We start from the raw sequence: 6,352 nt of genomic DNA, 5'->3' as shown, positions 1-6,352 counted from the left end.
CCAGCCGTTATTGAGATCCCATAATCGCCGTCTGGAAATCTTGACAGATTCGCGTATAGTATTCACGGCAGTGTCGCTGCGCTTGGCTTAGCACCGAGACACTACCAGTGTCTCCATATACTGAAATACGTTCTGATACGATCCTTATATATTGCGTTAAATTTCGCTTCTATGGAAAGAGGACTTATACAAGTGGTAAATATGATTCTGGGAACCTTTCAGTGTCTGTTTGCTTATTTACACCATTTTTTTGTTTTTTTATATGAATCATTTCTGATGTGAGTCGTTTGTACATATGAGGTTCTTTGTCTAAGATTTGAACATTATCCCAATTAATATCATGTCCACTATTCATCTGGTGTTCTGCTAATACTGACGATGATCTTTTTATGCAGATGATCTTTTTTGTTTCTTTACATCAGATTTATGTTCATTAATTCGAGTAACCACTTTCCTTTTTGTCTGACCCACGTATGATGCCCTTAGAGCATATATACCTGGAGAGGGAATGGCCGATTCAAAGTGTGTCCAAGATCTGTGCGAGAGAGACAGATATAAGTTCCTAATCATCTTCTGTGCGCATGCGTTGAAATTATCAGACGCTACGCTGTAAATATGTCAGCTACAATGAATAATAGTTGACATAACCTATTCAATATGATATTATTGCAGTACAATAGTGTAGGAAGTAATAAAGTATTTACGCATACGCATAAAATTTAAATATATAATACATATATAGTACATATAAAATATACAATACATATAAAATATATAATACATATATAAAAAAGTGAGTTTAATAAAATTTTTATTGGTGTTTAAAATGAATTAATTTTTTATACTTATGTCTAACATATTCTTTTCGTCCTACATTGGTAGTGCACTTGGCCTCATGAAATAAACGTAAATTTAGATAAATTTCAATAATACTTTTAATGAGTTCACTTTTATGGTTATCGAATAAATCTTGCTGCATTATATGCTCAGTTATTTTGCTGTCATTAAAAACTGAATCGCAAATTTCTTGATAAATTTGTATCGTTAAAATTGCTTTAATGTTGTTTCTGGTACGAACAATATTATAATTCGCTCTAATAACTTTTTCACAAAATTGTGTTATTTTAATGACATCTTGGGAAGGAAAAACTAAATTACCTCTGTTTTTTAAATTAATTAGTATTGAATTAGTAGAGTTTGCAGTAATAAAAGTTGCACAGACATGACAAATATTTTTTAACAGCTTTCTGACAACAAATCCACTAATGTATTTCACCACTTCATCAATATATGGACTGAGTTGACATAATCTTGATAAATAATCGCGATCAAATGCGTCAGCAGATAAATATACATCATCCACTTCTGTGAACAAGCCATCGCTTCTTTTTTTCTGATGATACATATAAAATTTGCACATCGTTAATAAGGCAATTACCTTTATCCGAAGCTTCAATTTCATGTCTAACAAGTAGTCTTTTGTAGCTAGTTTCGAATTGCTTTGAGCTAGGATTATCATTAAATCCTCCTCTGCTACGTAATGCACCAAAAAATGTTTCGAGGTGATCTTGATTGAGTTTATACGTTAATAAGTACGTAAGTCCTTTTTCTTTAAGAATATTAAATAGGTCAAACATATTTGTCAAGCATATGATAAAACCGAGAAAACCAGTGTTTCTTTGACTTACTAAAATTGACTCTGTGGAAGTCTCTCCAATTGTTTTATATATTCGATTATATTAACAGCGTAACTCTTCAGTTCATTAAAATTGTCATTTGTTAGAGCCATTTTGCATTTCTTTTTATTAAATTTAGTTCTAACGTTCAATAAATCGAATGCATCGTTAAACATTAAGCAAAATAATGCTGTCTCTTCTGGAAGATTAAATTGTTTTGGATATAATTGATTCACAAATTTTAGTGCTGTACTGACGCTTTCACTAAGTGTTTGGGCTGCAAGTTTGACATTCATTTTATTATTTTTATACATAATATGTTTTTTTGTCAATTCAGTAGCAGCTTTTAATCCTTCTGTTTCCTGAAGATTTTGAAGAGACACAATGTTTGCCCAATAAATTTGTTTTTCATTGTAACGTAAAATTAATTTATCCCCCAAAGTATTCCTGACTAATTTTATAGCATGACAAGGGTCCAAGAAACAGAAAATTTTTTCTTTCGTTATAGGGTTAAGGATATAGGGTTTAAAGGTTTCTCCTACATGAAAATTTGCACCCAAATTAGTGCACATGGTGATATTAACCCTATTACCATCAAAAGTTAACGAATGCAGTATAACTCCAGCTTCATGAATCAATTCTAGCGATTTTTCTAACAAACTGGCTCTCTCTTTTCCATCCAATGAATTTATCAAGAAATAACCTAGTGGAACTTTCCAATGGTTGTTTAATGCCACTAACATAAAAACTAATGCGTTCCTTGCTGGAAGAGGATTATCTACATTGGTAGTATTACTATTAACTCCTAAATCAACATATCCGTAATACCGATTTCCGTCGTATTCAATTTGCTCTCGAATCCCAATTTCATCAATTACCAAATTACAGAAAATAGGATCTTCCATTTTACGAACTTTACATTTCAATGTATGCAACACTTCATTTGTAAATCCTGGCCGACCATTTAGTACTGAATACCATTTACGGATAGTTGAAGACTCAGGAAGGAGATTTCGGAACTTTTTACGCACATAATTATAGGCTTTAGAAGAGTAAAAATTCAAAGTAAGAGCAAATGATCTTAATTCTTCATACTTTTTCTTCGAACCTTTCTTCCATTTTAAAATCTCATTCATTATATCAGGAATTTCAATCTGGAAAAGGATAAAGGATAGTCAAGATTAATATATTTTATTCTTGCCTCTGCATTGAAAGGCTTATTTAAAGTCTCGAGATTCATAAATCATACATAATTACAATTTATTATACAAATTTATTACTCTAATTATTTACTATTATTTATTACGAATAGTTATTTATATAACGACATATTATTATATTTCTTTATTTATTATACAAATTTTTTAATTTCTACTGGAAGACAGATTTTTGGTAGGACTGAAGGTATTCATTAATGGCAAAGTTTTTAAATTAGACTTATTTACCTTTAAATGTTCAGCAGCTAGTTCTGTAAGTAAATTCTTCTGTTCCAAATGTTTTACTAAACTTTTTAATGTCGTGATGCGAGTAACTAATCGATTACGGCATTGCTGCAGAGTTTTTATTTTTCTTCGTTGTCGTGCGATAGTATCTCTTGCTATCTTTATAGCTCTTTGCGCTTTTCTCGGTGTACTTAGATGTTGTGCTGTAATATCACCAATATAACGAGGTTCCTGTATAGCCTTTGTAGGTATTTGGAAAGTTAAACAATTAACATCTTCATTTCTCGGTGATGTAGATGGAGGTGATGTAGAGAGACCATCAATTACTACTTTTAACAATGTGTCAGTTTTTGTAGTTGAATTTGATATTTCAGTGATATCGATACAAGGTTGGAGTTCAGCTTTCGAAGATCTTTGACAGTTCAATTGAGCATTTTCAAAACTCTGCGGTATACATTTATTAACTGTCACAGAAGTATCTAGAAGGTTATTAATCTTCAATTAATTACTTTTTCTGATTTTTGTTCTAAACACATATAAAATCAGTAATTAATCATTATTACCTTTTATTAATATATTGCAGTCAACATTTACACCATCAGTAGCAATATATTCCTTTTTTTTCTTAGAATAGATTTTATTATTAAAAGAATCAAACTGTAGAGATCTTTTCGTTTTCTTTCTATAAATGGATGGCACAGTATTAGGTTTTATATATGAACGCTTAACTTTTTTTATCATATCTTCTTCTCGAAAGTGATTAGCACATAATTTAGTGACGGTGTTAAGAACATGTTCATTTATTCCGCAAAAAGCTAACCACTGCTTGCGAATATCCTCTTCTTTTGGAAATCTTAATAACAAAAATAATTAAATTTGTAACTTGCAAGAGTTGCAAGAAATTGTTGTACGAATTTTTTGATACAAAATCTAACCTATTTCATTACATAATACAAATAGACACAAAATATTACACTTATACTTACGCATAATAAGAAACCGATTCATCACGATTACCGCACAAAACACAATAAACGCAGGGCATCTTTTAAGATAAAATGCAAAACTTTATGTTCAGATAAACTGTTGGCAAAGCCATAACTCTTAATGAATGGGATTTTACATGTTAAGCTCAGTTCAACGCATGCGTGACGCATGCGCACAGATAACGATTAGGAATTTATATCTTTCTCTCTCGCACAGATCTTGGACACACTTTTGGTTTATAGGCGGCATAGACAATTCTTCCTCCAGTATATATGCTCTAAGATGATGCCTCACAATTTAAACATTCAATTTTATAAACAACGTTTGAAAATTCCATCTTGTGTAAATTATCCATATCGAATTTAATCACCATTGTTAAATTATTCATGGGTTTGTACGCCACTTTCTGATTAATTTTATCTGTTATAGTAATAAATTTTTCTGATATGTTCTTTACATATGGAATTGTAAAATACTTATTAATTGCAAAGGTCTCATCTACAACATTATTTTTCATAATGTCATTAACATATAAATTATTTCTTTTTGATAGTTTTTTTTAATCTACAATTAATCGTGGAAAATATAATGTGCAAAAGATAACCATTCATAAGTAAAATATTAATGAAGAAATGATTCATATAAAAAAACAAAAACATGGTGTAAATAAGCAAACAGACACTGAAAGGTTCCCAGAATCATATTTACCACTTGTATAAGTCCTCTTTCCATAGAAGCAAAATTTAACGCAATATATAAGGATCAGAACGTATTCAGTATTGTTTCAGTATTGTCCGTGTCGTCGAGTGTTGATGTGTATTTTGTTTTCTCGATCGTTGGTTTGTAATACGTATTGTTATCAGGACGTATTTTCTCGCTGCGCTACTAATGTCTTGGTTAAATAATTTAACGGAGGTAATCTTAAAATATTTTTTGTTTTGTTGTTTTATAATTGACATGTTGCTTAATTATTTTAATTTTATTATTGTTAACTAGATTCATTAAGTTTTATTTTAATTTATTACGTTTGACTAGAATCATGAAGTTTTTTGGTTTCAATTATTGGCATCTAGGATTGGTGGTTCAGCGATGCACTGATGACGTTGAAGACATTTAAAGGTATAATATTATATTATAGTTATATAGCATTGTTAACGTTAGTAGTAATGCTATGAGAGTTCTAACTCGGGAACTCCGAGGGGAATGCGGGGCGCGGGGGATTCTTCGGTGGCGGGGTATGACGTCATGCAGTAAGGCATCCCAGATTTGGGGGGGCTATAGTCACGTACAGGAGAACAAAAAATATCACAAAAAAAAGGGAAATATTGCCATGAACAAAAACAATACAAAAAAACAGATAGTTATAAAACGAAAAGTTTTGCAAAAGGTATTCGCTGGTATATACTCCAACGGTTTTTCGATCAAGATATAGCGTAATGTAATTTTTCTAGATACAACATTTATTAATTATTTTAAATACAATCAACCTAAATACAATCAAGTTTCATAATTAAAATCGATTGAGCGCCAACATCTGGCTGCTATCGAAATCGATGATATTGAAACGTAATGTCTCCCTTGATAAAAGAGCCTCGATCGTTTATTCTTTTTTTTGGAAGGGACATGACAATCGAACATGTTTTTGCAATATGTTTCGAGGTTAGTAGAGGTGTAAATGAAAGTGAAACTCGATAGAATTTTATTTTCATAAATTCTTATGAGGAGAGAAGCATGCCTAAGATAAGTACGTAAAGATTGATCGCGGTAGAAATGATCGATATTTCGAGCGCCGACATCTGGCTGCTATTAAAAAATCGGTAATTGTATTTTTGTATATGAGACAAAAGGAATTGAAACATTCTAAGTAAAACACTTTAAATGAAACTCTAGAATTTTAAAATTTCTTAAGTTCATGAGGATATAATTTTGGAGCATTCCTGAAAAAAATCAGAAAAAAAGGATACCTACTCCAGTTGAAGAGAAGGGATAGTATGAATTTTGGGTTTAGAAGTGTACAGTCTAGAAGCGAGCTTCCTTAAAGTTATATCGTATAGTGTAGTGTACTGAGTAATCGATGGAATATTTAGTGCATATTATTCGTGATATACTAGAAGAAGAAGACTTCATGGACATCGTAGACGAAATAATCGACGAAGAAGTGAATTTTGAGGATATCATGGATGATGATGATGATGATGATGAGGACGAAGCCGCATTACCGGATGATGACGGCTATGATAGTGATCA

The sequence above is a fragment of the Trachymyrmex cornetzi genome, unplaced genomic scaffold, assembly GCF_001594075.2.
Source record: "Trachymyrmex cornetzi isolate Tcor2-1 unplaced genomic scaffold, Tcor1.1 scaffold12, whole genome shotgun sequence".
NCBI classification, from domain to species: domain Eukaryota; kingdom Metazoa; phylum Arthropoda; class Insecta; order Hymenoptera; family Formicidae; genus Trachymyrmex; species Trachymyrmex cornetzi.
Note: the sequence above shows the minus strand (reverse complement) of the source record.